The sequence below is a fragment of the Callorhinus ursinus genome, unplaced genomic scaffold (genome assembly GCF_003265705.2).
Source record: "Callorhinus ursinus isolate GAN/ISIS: 27379988/994484 unplaced genomic scaffold, GSC_fseal_2.0 scaffold50, whole genome shotgun sequence".
Taxonomy (NCBI): domain Eukaryota; kingdom Metazoa; phylum Chordata; class Mammalia; order Carnivora; family Otariidae; genus Callorhinus; species Callorhinus ursinus.
The window spans coordinates 3,321,680-3,343,175 of NW_027397112.1; the positions used below are offsets into that span (position 1 = coordinate 3,321,680).

The following is a 21,496-nucleotide window of genomic DNA, read 5'->3' on the forward strand; positions in this document are numbered from 1 at the left end:
TTGATTGGGGCATTGAGCCCATTTACATTCAGGGTAACTATTGAAAGATATGAATTTAGTGCCAGTGTATTGCCTGTAAGGTGACTGTTACTGTATATTGTCTGTGTTCCTTTCTGATCTATGCTGCTTTTAGGCTCTCTCTTTGCTTAGAGGACCCCTTTCAATATTTCTTGGAGGGCTGGTTTCGTGTTTGCAAATTCCTTTAGTTTTTGTTTGTCCTGGAAGCTTTTTATCTCTCCTTCAATTTTCAATGAGAGCTTAGCTGGTTATAGTACTCTTGGCTGCATATTTTTCTCGTTTAGTGCTCTGAAGATATCATGCCAGTCCTTTCTGGCCTGCCAGGTCTCTGTGGATAGGTCTGTTGCCAATCTAATGTTTCTACCATTGTAGGTTACATATCTCTTCTCCCGAGCTGCTTTCAGGATTTTCTCTTTGTCTCTGAGACTCGTAAGTTTTACTATTAGATGTCGGGGTGTTGACCTATTTTTATTGATTTTGAGAGGGGTTCTCTGTGCCTCCTGGATTTTGATGTCTGTTTCCTTCCTCACATTAGGGAAGTTCTCTGCTATTATTTGCTCCAATATACCTTCTGCCCCTCACTCTCTTCTTCTTCTGGGATCCCAATTATTCTAATGTTGTTTCATCTTATTGTATCGCTTATCTCTCGAATTCTGCCCTCATGATCCTGTAGTTGTTTCTCTCTCTTTTTCTCAGCCTCTTTATTTTCCATCATTTGGTCTTCTATATCGTTGATTCTCTCTTCTGCCTCATTTATCCTAGCAGCTAATGCCCCCATTTTCGATTGCACCTCATTAATAGCCTTTTTGATTTCAAACTGGTTAGATTTTAGTTCTTCTTTTTCTCCAGGAAGGGTTTCTCTAATAACTTCCACGCTTTTTTCAAGCCCAGCTAGTATCTTTAAAGTCATGATGCTGAACTCTAGGTCCGACATCGTACTAATGTCCGTATTGAGTAGGTCCCTGGCTGACGGTACTACCTCTTATTCTTTTTGTTAAGGTGATTTTTTTCATCCTGTCATTTTGTCCAGAGGAGAATAGATGAATGAGAGAACAAAATGCTAACAGGTTAACAATGTCCCCAGCAAATATACTTTATACAAATCAGAAAAGACCTGAAACCAGGGGAAAAGAAAGGGACAGAAAGAAAAAAGAAAGAGAAAAGAAAGAAAAAAAAACAAAAAGAAAAAGAAAAAAACAAAAACAGAACAATACAAAAAAAACCAGAATATGATCAAATATGATAAGGCTAGTGCATAGATCAGTGGCACACACTAGATTTTGGGCGTATTTTGGTCTGTTAGAAAAAAGTGCCTCCTAAAATTTTAAAGGAAGAAAGACTTATATATGTACCAAATAAGGGTTGATACAATGAAGGGATGGAAGATGACTGTAAAGATGAAAATTATAAAAGATTTTATAAAAGGAATTGATAAGATAAGAAGTTGTTTGAAAAAAGAAAGAAGATTTAAAAAAAAAAAGGGAGAGAATGTGATCAGGCAGGAGACTAGAACAAAGCCATACACTAGTGATTTAGGGTATATTTTGATCTGTTAGAAGAAACTGTATCTCAAAATTTTAAAGAGAGAACAACTTATATATATATATATGCCAAAAATAAGGGTAACTAATTTGAAGGGATAAAATATGACTCTAAAAATGAAAAATAAAAACTGTTTTTTTAAAAAAGGTATTGAGAAGATGTTGGTTGAAAAAGGGAAAAAGAAAAATTAAAAAAAAACAGTTAAAAAATTAACTTTGAAAAACTAATGAATCACGATAAAAAAAGCCATGAATTCTAGGTGCAGTATTCCCCTAGCGCTGGAGTTCTCTCGTTCTCCTTGATCGGTAAACTTGGTCTTGGCTTGCTGGCTGTTCCTGCTGATCTTCTGGGGGAGGGGCCTGTTGCCGTGGTTCCCAAATGTCTTTGCCGGAGGCGGAATTGCCCTGCCCTTGTCGGTCCGGGCTAAGCAAGCTGCTCCGGTTTGCTCTCAGGAGCTTTTGTTCCCTGCAAGCTCTCGGTACAGCTTTGGAGGACCAGGGTGAAAATGGTGGCCTCCCAATCTCCGCCCGGAAGAGCTGAGAACTCGGGGCCCCGCTCCTCAGTGCGCCTCCAGAGAAAAGCAGTCACTCCCGTGTCCCCGGTCTCTGGCCGCACTCTGTGCTCACCCGGCCTGTGACCGAGCGTTGCTATCTCTGGCACCTGACCCCGTGTGGAGTCTCCAAACCCAGCAGATCCCTGCGGTGCGCTCCCGCGCCGCTCCTCCCGGGGGAGGAAGGGGAGTCTCCCCGGCTCTGCCACTTGTTGGGTCCCTGCTGGAGGCGCAGTGGCCCAACTGGGCCGCGGATCACAGTTTATGGCAACCCCGAGCTGAGAGCCCGCGCCTCGGCTCCGTCTCTGCAGCCGGCTTCCCCGCTCCGATCCCTGGGAGCTCTGCCGCACTCAGGCACCCCCAGTCTTTCTGTGACCCCGAGGGTCCTGAGACCACACTGTCCCGCGAGGGTTCCACCCCCTGCTTAGCCACTGGAGCGACGTCCCTCAGCGGAGCCGGCTTTTAAAAGTTCCGATTTTGTGCTCCGCGGCTCTAGCACTTGCCAGAAGCGGCCGGCGGAGGCCCCCTCCCCCGCCGTCTATCCTCCCGAATATCGCCTCGGATTCACTTCTCCGCACGTCCTACCTTCCAGAAAGTGGTCACTTTTCTGTTCAGAGAGCTGTTGCTACTCTCCTCTTCGATCTCCTGTTGAGTTGGTAGGTGTTCAGAATGGTTTGATCCCTATTCAGCTGAATTCCTGAGACCAGACGAAATCCAGGTCTCCTACTCCTCCGCCATCTTGCTCTGCTCTGCTCTCAATTTCTTTCATCAGTGTTTTATAGTTTTAAGAGTACAAGTCTTCGTTAAGTCTGTTCCTAGGTCTTTTATTCTTTTTGGTGCAATTGTGAATGGAATTTTTTTCTTAATATCTCTTTCTGCTACTTTGTTATGAGTGTAGCAGATAATAACTGATGTCAGATAACTGATTGCTGGGTATTAACTTTGTATCCTGTAACTTTACTGAATTCATTTAGTACTTCTAATTTTTTGGTGGATTCTATAGAATAGACTATGTATAGTATCATGCCATCTGCAAATAGTGACATTGTAATTCTTAGAATTGGTATAGCGTGTTGAAACCCCCCAAACTAAGATATTACAGCTGGAAAAAATTAGAAGCAACTGAATTACAGGGAGATGCCTGGGAATCCTTTAAGTGAAATGTGTTCCCTCATAAACAAAAGAGGTAAATTATTTTATTGGGTAAATGAAAAGTGTTTTTGAAACCCATGTTGCCCAAAACACATAAATTGGTTTACCTAGTCATTTTGCTTAACATAGATTTTTTTTTTTAAATGAGAGGTAATTTGAAAGCCTGAAGCAGACCTTCTATTTAATTATTTTTCAAATGTGGGCCAGAAAAAGGGAAATCAAAGGATGATTGTACCATGGTTAAATGAAAAACATGCATAAAAGAAAGGTAATGGGGAAGAAGAGTAAGTTCACTATACCATACAATTTATTTGAACATGTCTTTCATAGTTTATGACTCTATGAATGGTGCAAATGGGAAATGTTACCATTTGAAATGTGCATACTAGTTCTCAGTCTAAAGGGACCTGTTCCCTGGGGGACTTTTTTCTTGTATACAGATTTGTATGTTCTCTTCCATTAGGCCACAATAGAGTATGTTTTAGTATGGTTGATGCTCTTACTGTGTGTCCAAAATACGTAGTACAAAAGTCCAACCTTCCACTGTGAACCTGATTCTCTCTGTTGTCTCAGATTTAGCATTAAGACTCTTTGGCTTAAATCCCCTACTTTAAAGTGGAAATAATCATGTATCCCTAAGACCCAGGGCCTATTCAAAAGAAAAATGATACTCTTTAGTGCCCCAGACTGGGACCATCCCTGAGAAAGCCATCCCCCCATCACTGTTTCAAAGGTTTCTTTTTTTTAATCTGTTATGTTTTTCCTTCCTAACATTAGGATGTGTTTCTCATTTTGCTCTATGGACGCTACTGTTTTATAAGATTTTTCCCCTTTCTAAATTCTGTACACGTGATGGTCCTTCTCCTTGACTACTGAGGACATTTTCTTGGAGTCATTTATAGAGACAAGTACTTCCTCCTAGGCTCTTCATATAGACTGCACTCCATGATAGTGCCTTTTGAGCAAATGAATGGAAGGACTCCTAGATGTAATGGGGAAGGCAAAAAGGAAATTCACCATGGGTGGAAAAGAAAATGAACCACGAGGGACAAGACAAATGCGTACAATCAATATAATATTGTGCCCCAGGGGATGAGAGAGTCACTGTACCTAATGGCTACAGAATATGGTAAAGCCATAAAAATAACATAAAATAAAATAGTGCACTATTCTCAGTTGCCACTCTCCCAAATGTTGCCATAAACCTAGCAGTACCACTGGAAAAAATGAACAGATATTTCCATGATGCATGGACCACCAAAGAGGCTCAGAGAGATATGATTTAATTGTAGTTTTCTGGTTTATCTTTCAAAAGCAGTTCGCATAGGAATGTAAAGTAAAAACCAATTTCAATTTCCAAAAGAAGCTTAAAACTACACATCATTTGTAAACTCACACCAAGGGGTATGTATTACTACTTATTAAGGCCCAGATTGTCTGTTATTAAGGAATTATACAATTATTAAGGAATAATTATAAAATTATTACTAAGTAATTATTAAGCTGTCATTAAGGAATAATGATAAAATTCATGAGTCTTAAGGATAATTACCTTTTTTTAGAAATTATAGTTTCCAAATATAATGTGTATATTAATTTTTAAACTTTTAAACTTGTGAAATATAATGAACAGATAAATAAACATAAAATAGTGTTGTAGTCAGCTGAATGAAGTGTAATAAAAAGAATACCTGGGTTATTTATACCTGAGTAAAGAAATAGAATGTTCCTACATCCCAGAAGCTCTTCTCTATCATAGACTGCTCCCTCTCCCCCAATGGCAACCACTTTCCCAAATTTTTTATAGCTTTATGGAGGTATAATCGACTGAACATATTTAAAGTCTGCAATTTGATAAATTTTGTTATATTTAGATGCTTGTAAAGCAATGATCATAATAAAGACAATGAACATATATGTGAGCCCCACCAACTGTCCCTGTACTCTTTTATAATTCTTCTTCTTACATCTTCTATCCCAACCCTGGGTACCCAATCATCTTTTTTCTGTCCCTATATTTTAGTCTGAATTTCCTAGAATTTTCCATCAATGGAATCATACAGTTGCACTCTTTGTCTTTCTGCTTTCATTCTGCACATTTGTACTGAGACTCAATCATGCTGTGGCATTTATCAATAGCTCATTGTTTTACATTACTAATAGTCCGTCACATATATAATGTTATATATATGTTATAATATAATTATATAATAATATATAATTATGTAATAGTAATTGTCATAGCATTATATACATTATATATTATTTTATAATAACATATTATAATAGAACATTATGTATATGTAACAATTATTTTATCCATTCGCCTGTTGATAGACAAATGTATTTTTGTCAGTTTGGGATCATTACACATGAGGGTGTATCAGTCTTCAGCGAACATTCCTGTACATGTTTTTATATGGGTATGTGCTTTCCCTTGGATAAATACCAAGGAGTAGAATGGCTGGGTTATACTGTAGACTTATATTTAAATGTTTAGGTAACTGCCAAATGATTTTTCCAAAGTGGTTCTATCTGTTTACATTCCCACCAGCAGTGTATGAGAGTTTCAATAATTTCACATCTTTGTCAAAACTGCGTATGGTCAGCCTTTGAATTTTAACAATTCTATTAAGTGTGGAGTCATATTCCCTTGTGTTTTTAAAATTTATTTTCTGAATGACTAATAATGTTGAGTAAATTTTCATGTGTCTATTCCTTATCTGTGTGTCTTCTTTGGTAAGGTGCCTGTTAAATATTTTCCCCTTTAAAAAAAAAATCTGTGGTTTGCTTTTGTATTTGAGTTTCAAAAATTCTTGATATACAAGTCCTTTCTCAGGTATATGATTTGCAAAAATCTTCTGCCAGTCTATGGTCACTTTATTCCTTTCACAATGTCTTACCAAGAACAGAGATTTTTAATTTTGATAAAGTACAATTTATCAATTGTTGTGATGGCTCATGCTTTCTGTGTTGAGTCTAAGAAATTTTTACACAGCTAATTATAACAAAGGTTTTTTTTTTTTCCTAGGTATTCTTTAAGAAATGTTATAGTTTCACATTTTTACATTTAGGTCCATGATCCACTTTCTGTTTATTTTTGTATATGGCACAAGCATGGCTCAAAGTTCCTTTTTTTCCATATGGGTATCCAATTGTTCCAACAGTAATTTATAGAGAACTTTAAATAGCCCTCGTTCAATAACTTCTAAAACAACTAGAGAAGCAATTAGTAAACATATAGAGTATATGCAGATAAAATACTTTGAATCAAAATAAAATAGTGTGGGTGATAGAGAATTGTTGCGGTTTTTAACATTTTAGAAGTGAGTAAAAGACTAGGAAATTTTATTCTTTGTTTCCTTTCCAACAGCTCTGGGCCCAATGGAAATCTGTTTTCCTCCCTAGTGTAATGCCTAGGAAATTATTCTGTCTCAATATCCTGAGTACCCAATTGCCTATTATCAGCATGATAAAGGTTGTGGATTCTTGGAAACAGTCAAATGTAATATTTCACTATGTAATTAATTTCTGGTCGGAGTTTTCCAACAGATGTTGACAATATTTCTATTGATGCATTCAGAATATTCATGATAAATACAAAAATTTTCTCCCAATCAAGAAAATATATATATATGTATATATGTGTGTATGTGTGTGTGTGTGTGTGTGTGTGTGTATACACATATATATATATGGTGAACATAATGGATTATTATGGCCAGTAATTTACCTGGGAACAAATGCTGTTTCAGGCAAAATACAGGATTCTAGTCTATTTATGATGATCGAAGATGTCAATGATGATATTAATAAATTGCCTTTGAAAGAATATCACTAAACATCAATAATATTTTAAGCCTTTATGTGTCGAGAACTGGAATTTTTTATGTTGCAAATGCTTCATCTAGAAAGCAGTGAGGTTAAAATTGAATACAGTGTGCAAGGAAAAAGAGAAGTAGAAAATGAAGCTGTTATCTAGCCCTAAAATTCTTTAACCACATTAAGCTAAATAGTTATTTTCCCCACTATGAAAATCACATGTTGTTATGTAACAGAATAGTGTAGGTTTATATCCATTAATTTAGCATTTCTGAGAGATCAAACTGAAGCCAGAACTGTCATGCGTGCCTACATGTGCACACACACACACACACACACACACACACACACACACACACTCAAGCTTAATAAAATAGGTTACAATACAGGCACACTGAAGAGGTAAATCCCGGGCTATATCTTGTTCAACATGTACAAAAACTAGGATATGTCTGCAAGACATTCACCTTGAAAACCCTAAGAATATAAACTGTAATCCATGTTGGATGCCATTTCTTGTCCAATTAATACTTATTCCCTATCTTGTTACCATGAAAGCTTCATAGCTCATTAACAAGATGTACCCTTGGGAAATCTTGATTTTAAAAGATTATGATTAGTTCCTGCAAAATACAACCCACTATTTATGACCCGACTGATGTTACTGTGTAAGTTAACTGGAATGTAAATGGCTTGGATTTACCTAATCAAGAAACATCAAAGGGCTTTTCTCCTTTTGACAGTCATGATGGACTATAATAAAAATCATACTATAACAAATTCATTTCTTAAAAACACAAAAAGTGAAACATTTTCTCTAACCTAGTAGCCATTTTAATCCTGTGTCTGTTATCTGTTTGCATTCATTGGCTTAAATATCTTATGCTAAGGAATGTTACTCCATAAGAAAACAGCTTTAGAAATAATTACATGTAGAGAAACTGTTCATTTTCAAACAGAACGTAAGTGACTAAGAGCCGATTATGATCTACTCTGCTTCAAAAAACTGAAATAGAATATTAATAATGAAAAGAACGAGAGCTAGAATCAGAGGCTCATGGTTTAATGAGATTGTACTTGCAGTGCTCTGAACAGGATCCTCAGCATCACCACTTATGGACCCAGGCTCTCATTTCTGGTACTCAGTCTAGATACTGGGCGTATTGCCTGCTGACACAGCTGAGTCCCTCTCTAGGATTGTCTTTGGCTGAAGAGAGTTTATGCCTCCTCCCTGGGGGACAGCCTATGTTCAGTGACTTGTCTGTGCATCAGGTGTCACCCCTTGCCTTGACTTGAGACATCTTGTAAGGACCATTCCAGCTGCAAAGCTTCCCTTGGGATTGGCCAAAGGCATTGACACACCTGCTTCTCCTTCAGTCCTTCTCCCCTTTCTCATTACAGGTGATGGTCTCAAGAACTCTCCCCAGGAAATCTTTTGTACACACATCTCCACGTAGGAGTCTCTTTTGGGGGTAGGGGGCTGACTTACAATATGTGGGTATAGGACACAGGTAGTACTTTTTCATGAACAAACTTCACTCACTTTCCTTCTGTGATCACCAGGAGCATTTTTTTTTTTTTTTGTCACACAACGTTAGTCTTCATTAGTACATAAGAATTCTATGTACAGTCATTCTCCACATTAGATTTCCATTCAACTTTAAGAATCATGAGGAATTTTATGAGCACAAGTGAAACCAGGAGAATCATTAGATCACCTTGGTGAATAGTCGAATGAGAAGGTGGAGAAATGAGAACTGGTGATTTTGGTGTTTGTGTAATCATAGAATTGTTGTTTTGTAATTGGGCCGTGTTCCAATCACTTCCTCTGATTCTTCACCTGCTTACTAATCTTTGTGTAGACGTGAATTTTTATGTAGTTATAAACTCCAAATAATGTGGAAATGCTATCAATTCCATAAAGGCATACTTCTTTAATATAATTTTCTAGAGATTAGAAAAGTGTATATTGATGATTTGGAGTTAGAGAAACCATTAAAAATGAGGCAAATTTTAATTTTCAAAGTTTAATTTTGGTCATTTCCATTAGCACCAACAACATATGTAACAACATTAAATCATCCAAGCAATCCTGGTATTATTTTGCATGAAATCAGAAATATTTTAAACATTTCAAATCACCACCAGAAAAAAAAGGATGTGATCCACTGGCACAAGTTCTATGGAAATGTAATACACACTCACGTTTTTATATTAAACATATACTCATGTTTAAGTGAAAGCATCTGAGAATCACAGGGCCTGTAATATGAGACACACTGGTTAAATACAGTGGTATATTGCAGCTGACTTGCACTGGCTCATGAGAACCAATTGTGAGCATCTCCTCCCAACTTTGCATTCAGTGACAGCATGTTGATAGTTTAAAATTGGCCATTGTGGGAGTATTTACATATAGGAAATCTGTAAAAACTACACATTAGGGCTTTATTTATGGTTTTCTGGTTGTTAAACTGTTACCAGGACCCCACAATCTGTAGATCAGATGATGGGTTCCAAATCAAAATATCTAAATATAAAAATGGAAAATACTTCAAATAATTTATAAATATTAATTAAAGAAGAAAGTGGGAGATCAGGAGTTTTCCAATGAATTCTTATTTGATTTTTATATTCTGGGAAAAAGATCTATATATGTGTCTAATTATTGCACCCGTATATATTCTTATAACACATGCTGCAAATCATCATTACAATGTTATAATTAAGAACCTTTTTGATTATCTAATTCAATATTTCAAAGAGTATTTTTTTCTCAGGAAAAAAACATGAGTTTTCTCTAAAGATGAAAAACAGACGTGCAAGGTTTTGTGAAGATTCAACAGAAAAAAAGGAAGGCTTTTTACTTTCTGCCTTTATTTGTAATTAGCCAATCCTCCAGCAGATTATGCTTTACTGGAGGTAAATTTAACAAGTAGTGTTCAGAGAAGATTGCAGCAATGCTTATAATACATTTGACATATGATATTACAGGGTTAGTACATTTAAAAATACCACCTTCAGGAATATCTTGCAAAATCCCTTTCATTTTCCTAACATTCCCTTCAGCCCTCGACTGTCAGAGATTAAAAATTATAATTTGGTTGTATGTTTATTTGACATTTAAAAACCATGTGGCTTTGAAAAGATTTTTGATTTAGATCTCTGTTATGACATTTTGAGCTAGCATTGATCCCCAAATCAGGAAGAATTAATAAAGGAAAAAACATTTTTTTCTGCCCTTATAAAGAAATTATAATACTTAGCCAGCAAATGATCAAAAATAATTGAGCATCAAAAGGATATCTGAAAAAAATAGGTGTAAGGATATGATATTTTTTTATAAGAACATGAGTTCTAGTTTTCTTTCCTTTTTTCCTTTTCCCTTTCTTTCTTTGGTCTGAATTGCTTCTGTTTTTTTCCTCTGGATACCTTTAATTTGTTTGGTGTCTTTAGATTGGAAATTCTTTTTTTTTTTTTAAGATTTTTTTAATTTATTTATTTCACAGAGAGAGACACAGCAAGAGAGGGAACACAAGCAGGGGGAGTGGGAGAGGGAGAAGCAGGCTTCCCACTGAGCAGGGAGCAAGATGCGGGGCTCGATCCCAGGGTCCTGGGATCATGACCTGAGCCGAAGGCAGACACTTAACCACTGAGCCACCCAGGCGCCCTTAGATTGGAAATTCTTATTCAAAATTCTGGTGATTCTCTCCTATAACTCTGGAAAAACCCTTTGGAATTCTGTAACATACATGTAATATACAAGAGGTATGTTAGTTAATGGGTTTGCATGTGGGGTGATCATACTGTGGCTGGCCTTTTAGTTACAAGTCCTCTGTGCAAGTAAATCACACCTCTCAGGCTTTAAAGCAAACAGTCCTTTAATCTTCTGTTTGTTGAGATGGGGTTCTACTTCTATATTCCAGGTGGACAATATGGGAAGGAGTTTGAAAGACTGTATTAGTTTTTGATGCTGCATAATGAATTACCACAAACCCAGAGGCTTAAAACAACACACATTTATGACATGGCTAGTTACTTTATGACAATTTGCTTCTTCAAGGCCAGTGAGGGGGAATCTCTATAGCTCCAGCCTGCTAAGACTGAGTCTTATATAATGTAACATAATCATGGGAGTAACATATTCTATCGGCTGAAGCAAGTCAGAGGTCCCATTCATGCCAGAATGGTATTAATCTAGAAGACAAGAATCACTTGGGGGTGGTAGGTGTCCCTTAGGGTTTGTCTACCATAGAGACCATGGTTCTCTGTGTATTGGTTCTCTGTTTTTGAATTTGTATCTCTAGGACCAGATTTAATTTCTTCAAATAAGAATCTCCAAGGAAGAGAATGAGAGGCAGTCATTGGATTCTGTAGGCTCTGGGAGTCCAAACTGTATTAAATTCAACCGCTTTTTGTATAATCAACACTCCACCTTACCCCACTTCCGTGTAGTATCCATAGTCTGTAGCCTAACTCTTGAGGTTTTTAGGGCCAGTTGGAACACTTCCTTATCAAATTCCCATCAGACTCAGGTTGCGAATTCTTACTATCTGCCCAGTCTGTTCCTTTCCTGAATCTCTTAGTCTGCAGTTTCCTTAAAGTCTGTCAAAATTTCTGAATTTCATTTGAGTCCTCTCCAGTGTTTTTTGTCTTTGGGTTTTCTCCTTCCTTTTACGCTAACTTTATTGTTATTTTAATGAGACATGGGGAGGAGAAGAAATCTGCCATATTTAACTCGCCGTTTTTCCTTAAGATGTTGGATTTTGCCTTTCCCAGTGCTGTCCCTGCTCTCTCTTGTAGCCACATTACCCCAGGGGAGGATAGGACCAAGGCGGTTTCTTTGTTTTTCCATGTCACTTGAAGCATCTTTTGAGATTTCTTGCCCAGAACAGTCATGGTCAGAGCAGGTATCCTCAGGAAGAATCTGATGAGGAGCCTCAAAGCCAGCCATGCCGATGGGCCTCACAGAAACCCACTTTTTAGCCAGAGAGATAGCCTTGCCCTCTGGCCTCCCCTAGGCCACTCATTAATTAGTACACAAGAGGAAGTACTTTGGCATATTTCACAAGGATAGGCTATATAGTCTTTATAAATGCAGTACATGGGACAGCAACGATGTTGCACTGTAGCCATCTGAGTCCATTCTTTTCCGTTACCCAATCAGAGAGGAAGGGCAGGGTTGCATTTTCATTGCAGCTCAGCATCTCTTCTCCAAATCACTAATGATCAAATGCATTAGCTCCTACTGACACATTTCTCCCGAAAAGACATTATAATATAATAAAGAGAATGCAAAATCAAACAAGAGCAAAGAAGAATGTTGGGCAGACTTAGCTCTGTTAAGTATAACCAGTTTAAAATATTAGAAGGTCTGCATCAGGTGTCGGAACACCTTCCCCATCCCAAATCAAACCCAGGTCCCAATTTGAACTTCCATAACTAAAATCCTATCGAAGTGATTATTCCACAATGAAAAAATAAGCTCCCCCCAGCTTAATTCACCTTTCCATTCTTTGGGATGGAGATACTGCTTACAGGTTTGATATGACAGTATTTTCTAGTTGCTAGCCTTAAGAATTTTGTAATATACGGGGACCCATTCTCATTTTTCTTCTAGTAGATGCAGCATATGGAAAGTACGTGTGTGTGTGTGTGTGTGTGTGTGTGTGTGTGTTCAAGCAAAGCTTTTGAAAATTATTTTTAAATTGTAATTTAATTATTAATTGCTGAAATATGCCCCACAACAAGTATTCATGTTTCAGGTGAGGACAAATGAAAGACCTCAAGAACATGATTTGACCAAGTTGATGCTACTCTGATTAGGTCCTCTCCCTCCAAGACTAATATTCCTGGCTATCTCACATAGTTTGGTGTTTATTAAGACACAGAACTAAAAAAGAACACTATTCTTCTTTTGTAATTAACATAGAGTCATAGAGACCATACCTTATTCTCTTATCACCCCAGCAAGTAAATGGCACTTGGCTCTTCCAGTGGACGCTCTTTATAGACCTGTGGCAGAGATCAAACTGAAATAAGCAATTTGGACGCCGCATTCTCTTCTCTGTGAACTTGACAATGTTCTGTTTTGTATTTGCTGTATGCTACATCTTGAGACTTTAGATTGCACTTAAAAAACACTTGCCACATTCTTACTCAGCAATTAGAAATCCTCAAATTATTGTGACCTTTTTCCTATAGAGGGATATCAGCTTTATACAGTGAACACTAATCTTCATTTTAGAAAAATATGCAAATCTTAGCATTTCCTTCATCTATGTCTTTTAAGGGTAAGTTGTTGAAACTTAGAAAGGAGAGAAAAAAAAAAAAAAAGGACTGCACCCAGCGATTATTTGGAAAAAAGAATGACCTCAAAAATTTGAACTTAAATGCATGAAAGGAAATACATCATATATATTTTTTTCCTATGGGTGATGACAGGGCTTAAGATGCAAAATGCTATGCTTGCCTGGAAAAGCTACCTATTTAAAAAAAAATTAGACTTTAAATGATCTCCTGGGTACTACTATGTTACTCAGGACTGTCGACACAGAGAAATGAGGCATTCCAGTTACTGAAATGTTGAGAAATGGCCCAAGCACTGCCAAGTGCATGTCCCCTACCGTGAGCCATTTCTCCTTTCCCTGAACACTGGCCCAGTTATGGAGTGATAGTCATTCCAATGCCAAATATGGGGAGTCAGGATGCCAGGCCAGAAATGTCCCTTGATGTTTTCCCCTGTCCTCATTCAAGAGAATGAACATATAATTGTTAACTGTGATAAGATAATACTTCACTCACTCTTGTAAAAGTGTTTTAAAAAGTCTTCAGATTTTCCAGCAACATTTGGATAGTGATATGTAGTATATGGTGTGTGCCAAGCTCAAAGTTACAAAGCCTTATTCTTGGCAACAACTACAAACAATTTCCATTTTACTATGAAAATGAAAAGAACACACGAAGTTACAGTGTTCTTCTCTGGGGTGTTTCCAGTGTGTTATCCTAGAGTAAGTATATTCTTCTTTGGAATCATTTTTCCATCAGAATCACAAGTAATGTATGAAGACAATTAACATTTTTATTTTAGAACATAAAAGCCTTTTATGTTCTAAATAAAAAGAATAGTAAGATAGTACTTATTTTATTTTGACTGATTATAAGAAATCATTTAGTATGGGAAATTTAGAAAGTAAACTAGAAACATGATAAAATGTCACCTGTAATACCTATATCCAGAATTAGAAGGAATGTCATTATTTCTGTGCATGTATTTCCAGGAAGGTGTGTATGCACACAAAAGCATAGATTGTTTTTGTGTAGTTATTTTACCATGATTTGTGATCGTACTGTGTAAATTCGTATTTAGGTTTTCCCTTATAATGAAACTTTTTTAAGATATCCACAGTCATGGGCACAGATAAATTTTACAAAATTCTTTGGCCAGAAAATATTTATGTGTCGTCATAAGCAATGGTTAACCATAAGCAATATAATTGTAGAGTGACGTATCTGGAATGTTTTTTTTAAGTCTTTAAATCTTTTTTTTTTAAGATTTATTTATTTATTTATTTGAAAGAGAGAGAATGAGGGAGAGAGAGAGAGCACATGAGAGGGGGGAGGGTCAGAGGGAGAAGCAGACTCCTGCTGAGCAGGGAGCCCGATGCGGGACTCGATCCCAGGACTCTAGGATCGTGACTTGAGCCGAAGGCAAATCTTAAAAACAAGCATATCCAAAGGGGAATATTTGATTTACTTTATAGAAGTTTGGACCTTTATTTACCTGCTTTTGCAAAATGCCATAGGCTCAGACTATCATGTTTTTTTTTTTTCTTATGGAGATGCTTTAATCTGGTTTACATTTTGATTTGCCTTTCCTTTTTGAAAGAAGTGGCAACCTAGTTTTCTTGAGGATTCCATTGAGTCACTTCATGTATTTTTTGTACAATCTGTGTTCCTTGTTTAGAACTGTGCTACACAGGATAAATATTTTGAGTAAAACTACACTCTACTATGGGTATTAGTTTATATTTTCCAGATGATTTTAGTTTTGAAATGAATTTCAAATTCATGTATGAATCCGGTGTCACTTCAGGTGTAGATTTCTTTGTCCAAAGCCTGGCCACCACTGTTGCTATGCTAGGATGGTAATCCTAGCTGGACCAGATAGCTTCCACTTGTTTCTCCGGATTCACCCTGCCCAGCCTTCTTCCCTGTGCTCTGTGTCTTAGGAAGCTGGTCTTTTGGGGTTCAGACCCTGGGAAGCCTCTGCTGAAGTCAGGAGGTGGGAGAAAAGTGAGGCCAGGTGCCTCATCCCCAAGCTCCCTCACTGTGGGGGTCTCTCACTCTATCTTTACCCTCCACTTAATGGCGTCTTATCTGTTTTGTTCAAAATTGCTGCCTTCTGATCTGCTGGGAAGCTGGCTCTGTTCCTTTCCTATTTTTGGGGGGGAGGGGGGAGTAGACTTAGGGTCATAAGATTTAGCCAAGAAAAGCAAGGATTTGAAAATGGCATACTTACATTAAAACATTTATAACATTTATTTGTTATTTACCTGAAATATAAATTTAATGGGACACCTGATATTTTATCTGATGACCCTAAGAGTGATATAATCATTTTGCTGCTCTCTCCTGTGGTTTATCTTTGTGCTTTCCCCACCAGACCCCCACATGTAATAAGTGGGTCCTTTGTCTATAAACCCTTCTCAGGTGCTCCTTATTTGATTATGCCATTGCTTTCCTATTGGGACCCTTGCAGAAGCACTGTCTTATCAAGCCAAGTTTAAGATAAATCAGTCTTAGGTGTTTTTTCTTGGTGTATCTTGATTTGTACCTGTGTTAAAAGGAAAGAAGGTCTGTACCATCTTAATGTAAAAGCAAACAGTAATGAGCTCTTTTAGATTATAGAATGCAACACACTATGTCAAAAATGTCCGGGAAAATAGTACAGTGACCATACATCAGACACCCCAACCATGCCAGGTTAGTTCTGGAGTATGGATGATCCAACTTAATTATTCATAGCATTCTCTTTCCATCCCAGTTAGATATAGTGTATTATGGGATCAACCTGAGCATCATGGTGAAAAACTAAGGAAAGTATACATTGTGTTCTTGGCATATTCATTACAGAGCTGTGTGTCCTTAGAAAGGTAACTACTTTCCAGGGGTACATGGGTGGCTCAGTCAGTTGAGTCTCCAACTCTTGATTTTGGCTGAGGTCATGGTCTTGGGGTCATGAGATTGAGTCCCACATCAGGCTCTGCATTTAGCGGGGAGTCTGCTTGAGATTCAATCACTCTCTCTCCCTCTGCCCCTCCCCACTAAAATAAATAAATAAATCTTAAAAAAAAAGAAAGGTAGCTAGTTTCCAAAGCCCATAATTTACTTATGAATAATATAATTATAATAGAGTGAACTCCTTGGATTTTTCTTTTTACAAAGTTAAGTATACACTTACTATCAGAATCTTTAGGTTCTGTTTCCTCATCTTTAACCCAAAGATAATAATAGTATCTGTGAGAATGAAATGACTTGGTATGGGTAGAGCACACAGAAGCACTAGTTAGTAGCCAGGGCTCACATAAAATAATGTGTTACTCGATTGCCAAATCTGAGTATGAAATGCTATTTTTACTAGATTTAGGAGTAAAATGGCCATACGATTTATTATCCAAAGCAGGCAATTAAAAAAAAGCCACATTGCTTTATTATTATACAATTTACTTATACCCAAGTGCACCCATTTTAAGTATAAGTCCAATGAGTTTTGACAAATTCATACACTTATGCAATCACCACCCCTACCAAGATATAGAATATCTCCATCATTCCAAATGGCTCCCTTATGTCTCTTTGCAGTCAGTTTCTACCCACAATTAGCCTAAGGCAATTCTAGGCTGCTTTCTGTCATTGTAGATTAGCTTTGCAAAGGACTTGTGAAATACGGTTTATTTTATAAATAGTCCCAGATGGACCCCTAGTCAAGAAAGAATTTCAGTTATAATGAGAAGTCACTCTGGAAATTAAATCATAAGTGTAAAGAGGACCATCAAATTCCTTATTGTTTGTCTCAACATCAGATATTAGCCATTACAGAAAAATGCCATTTTATGAATAAAAGGCAAAAATGTAAGGATACTTTGTCTTATTTGTAATCTCACTTAATACTTAATGGTGAACCCATGCATTATTATAATACTCTGCATAGACTATATGATCTTTGTTTCTTCTCAGTAAGTTGGATTTTGAAATCTGATTTAATAATTTTAATTATTACATTAGGCAATGGTAGGAAGACATGTTTTGCCTCTGGTTTGTCTAAGTCGAGAGATTGTATTTTATCTTCAGCCTATACATTTCTCAGCCTTGGAACACACACACACACACACACACACACACACACACACACACACACACACACACCTAAAATAGGAAGCAAACCACTATATGGGGGGGGCGTTTTCTTGTTTGTAGTACAGGATTCCTATTTACATTTTGACTAGATAATTGTTTGTTGGGTGCAGGGGTGGCCTGTGCTTTGTAATTCAGTTGTTTACCAGCATGTTTACCAGCATGCCTGACCTCTCCCACTAGATGTCAGTAGTCAACCCCCTCCAGGGCCATGCTAATCAAAAACTCTCCAGACCTTGCTGAATGTCCTCTGAGAGGCAAAATCACCCTTTGGAGAACCACTTTTGTAGAGGGTATTGGGATGTGTAGTTTTTTTATTCTCCTATTAAAATAGCAATCAACTGGAAGTTGACTTCTAGGATTCTCCTGTAGCTTAAATCAGCTTGGCATTAATGTTGTTACACATTAATGTTATGCATTGACATTTTTCTGTACTAACATTATGCTCATAAATACGATGTCAATATGTACTGTGGGATGATAGGTAAAGCAGGAATCATGGGATTTATTATTTTTTAAATTAATTTTTTGAAATTAGGACAGGATGCCATGGACAGATTTACTACTACCTTTCTACAAATTAATTAGGAAAATCTTCCAAGGGGTGGAAGATTTTTTTTCTTTTTTTGAAGCAATAACATGCAATAAAACCATCATAGGTTACATTAAATTTTGATCTGTATGTGAACCAGCTAGTTTGCCTGAAACATCCAAATCATTAAACCACCGTGGTTCTGCTTCCTCAGCAGAGGAGAAATCAGAGCAGATTTCCCTGAATTGGCTCATTATGTACAAAGGTAACACATCCAAGACGGGCAGTGCAAAGAATTTGTAGGAACAAAGCAATGAGCAAGTCATCAAAACTTCAAGAGTAGGAAAAGCCCTCATTTAGATCACGAAAGCATGTATCAGTCATTTAAATTTAGTAAATTGTTCAGAACACAGCTCGTGGCTTCCTATCAGCACAAATTAGAGATAACCTTTCACTCTAATAAAGAAACAATTAGATTGTCACACTTGTTGAAATGCACACATGTGACCAGGATAAATTCCCAGCTTAAATTCTGCAAATTCATCTCCCTTTCTCCACAGACTCTCAGAATCCAGGTTATTTTACCCTGAGAGCAAGTACATCAGGACAATTCTCATCCTTGTGCTTGAGAATTAAGGTACCCTGAGATCCCACAGTGGACAGCTAGCTTCCTTGTAGTTTACTAGCTGAATGAGCAGCATGGCTGAGAAAAGTACTTTACCCTTCTACTTGGATGGCCCTCAGCTCTCTGAAATTAAGAATTTACTCATTTTATAAAAACATGTGTTCTGGCAGTAGCTGCTATCTCAGCATACCTGGAGAGGAGAGGTGTCCACACCATGGATTTACTAGAACAGCTTTTTGAAGAAGCTCTTCTGAAATTTAAGTCTTTGTCATCTTAACTTGCCATTCGGAAAAGAGTTAAATTTCCTAACTTTATTTTTCTTTAAATCCCTGATAATATTCTATTTATAAAAATAATTTTAAGAGCATTTCAAACTTCCACCTCCAGCCACACACACGCACACACACACACACACACACACACACACACACACACTTCAGAATTCAGTTCAATAGCCTGTTTTCCTTGCTCAATGCTTTTTCTAATTTATACTACTTTTCAGTATTAAATTCATAGATTAAAGGACAGAAGGTATACCTCAATAGATCTATTAATTATTCACTGTTTCATGAGCAATTAAGAGCATTGGTTTTGCTCTTAAAAGTATGTAGCCCTACATATAATGCATTTATATAAAATTTCATGAAACAGACTTTCAAAGACTACAAACTCATTTTGCATATCTCAACTTATAAACTGTCATGGTTGAGAGATACCTTTCTCTTAAAATATGGAATTTTTATAGTCACTTTTATTTTTTGTTACTACTGTTTCAATTTATAGATTGACACTAGGGACCCCCCCAGCTTACAGTTGGGTGCAGAATGTCCCTCTAGATAAACATCTAGTTTTAATAAGTTCAGATGGGAAAATGGTATTTCAAATTATCTTAATCACATCTCCCTTGAACAGACTTATAAAGTGAGTTCTGTTGCAAACCAAAAAGGCATTTAAGATTGTGTGTGTGTGTGTGTGTGTGTGTGTGTGTGTGTGTGTGTGTGTGTGTAGGGGAAAGTTTGAAATGCTCTTTGGGGTATTTCATGGGGCATGAGGTTGGGGACCTATGGGAAAACTGTGTCAGGTTTATAAGTATGTAAATTGAACACATTTTCAATATTTTTTTTAGAAAGTTGTCCCCATAAAGGATATTCTCTGACATTTTGGTGTGCTGTACATTCAACATCTTATAGCATCTTAATATCAGGAGCTATATTGATTCACACAATAGCAAAAGAATACTTCTAAAATCAGGGGTGTTCAAGTAGTTGGAAATCCTAGTCATTGAAAGGAGCTTACCAATGTAACATGTGAACTCCCCACTGGAGGGGACTAAATTTTTCATTACTAAGTAATTCCAAAGATGAAGATTCCTTCTTCTTTTTCGTTTTCTTTTCTTTTCTTTTTTTTTCTTTCTTTTCTTTTCTCTTCTCTTCTTTTCTTTCTTTTCCCTTCCTTCCTTCCTTTTCTTCCTTTTGTTCTTCCATTCTTTCATTCTATTAGTTTTTTTAGTATTGATTTGGGACTTTTGATGGCTTAACCTAACAAAACTCCTTGAGTCTCCAAGTGCAGTGGGTTCCTCCTTCCATGTCATGCAGCAATTTTGTTTATTTTTTTTTTCTTTTGGTGCTGCCACAAATTCACTTTAGCCTCTCAGTGTTCCCTTCAGTACTATAGCAAAAGTCCCTCATCTCCTTTCCTTCAGTCTCTTCCTTATCAAACTGCAGCAAACTAAGTCTTTTGAATACAACACTTTAATTCATTTTGCAAAACTCCATTTCTTTCATTTCCTAGAGGGTAAACTCTTAAATTATTAGCATGCTATTCAGACCTCCTACAGTCCAACTAATCCACCTTCCCTTTTACTCTTCTCTGCCCTTTGCCGCTAGCTAGTCAATCCAGATATGGGGCTCCAACAAGCCCTGTGTTATCTTACTTCCCTTCCTTTCTTCATACTTACCTCTCCTGCCTAAATGTATTTGTTCTCATTTCAAAAAATCCTTCCGGGCCCAGTTAAAGAGCTCCCTTTTCTATGCAGCTGCCTCAGTTCATTCATGATAAATGTAACCTCTCTCTCCTGTGAAAGTATCTGAGCCACTGTCCTTACCAATGGAACGTACCTTGCCTTGTGACACTGTATACAGATATCTCCAATTATTATTTAACTAGCCTATGTTTATAGCTTGTTTGCCCGATATGATGGCATCCTTTATTTTTTTAGCTTAATTATCCATTTATTTATTTGTTTGTTTGTCTACTTATTTATTTATTTTTATATTCAAGGAATGATAATGGATTATGAAGAAAGGAAGGAAAGATCAAATTAAGGGAGAGAAAAAGAAAATTAATCCTACAGATTTCATCTATGTTCAGTAGAATTAGGAGATATTTAAGACCTAATCAAAAGTAGACTGGCTTTGTAAGACAAACATAAATGTTTTTCAAAGCTTACTTGGGTGATGGCAAGGGACAGAAGATGTTGGTATTGCAATATCATTACTCTGAGGAATTATTCTATTATTTTACCAAATTAGATAAATGAGAGATGAGTTAGAAATTATAATAGACTAAAAATACCTACCAAATAGGAACCATTCATTAATAAGTGTTTCTAGTACCACTAAATGCCAAGCATGAACCCTATTATGGTAAATCAAGTATGGGAAGAAGTAGCTGTTGGCTTGAATTTTTGAGAAGTTTTGTTGAGGTCTTATATGGGCCTCAAAGGATCACAGAGATTATAAATCATGGAGAAAGGGTAACAAGAAAGTCTTAGAGAGTGACAGGCAAGAAAGGGAAAATAAAACAGCACAGAACTTCATAGGAATTCTAAGAAAACTGT

General features: G+C 36.9%; 1 protein-coding gene across 1 annotated transcript in view; it reads right to left on the reverse strand.

Moving 5' to 3' along the window:
* Positions 1-21,496, reverse strand: part of KCNJ2 (potassium inwardly rectifying channel subfamily J member 2) — a 345,114-nt gene that overhangs the window by 4,396 nt on the left and 319,222 nt on the right. The window contains exon 11 of the mRNA XM_025889973.2: positions 13,034-13,099. The gene's annotated coding sequence lies outside the window, so the exon portion shown is untranslated. The remainder of the gene's footprint in view (positions 1-13,033; positions 13,100-21,496) is intronic.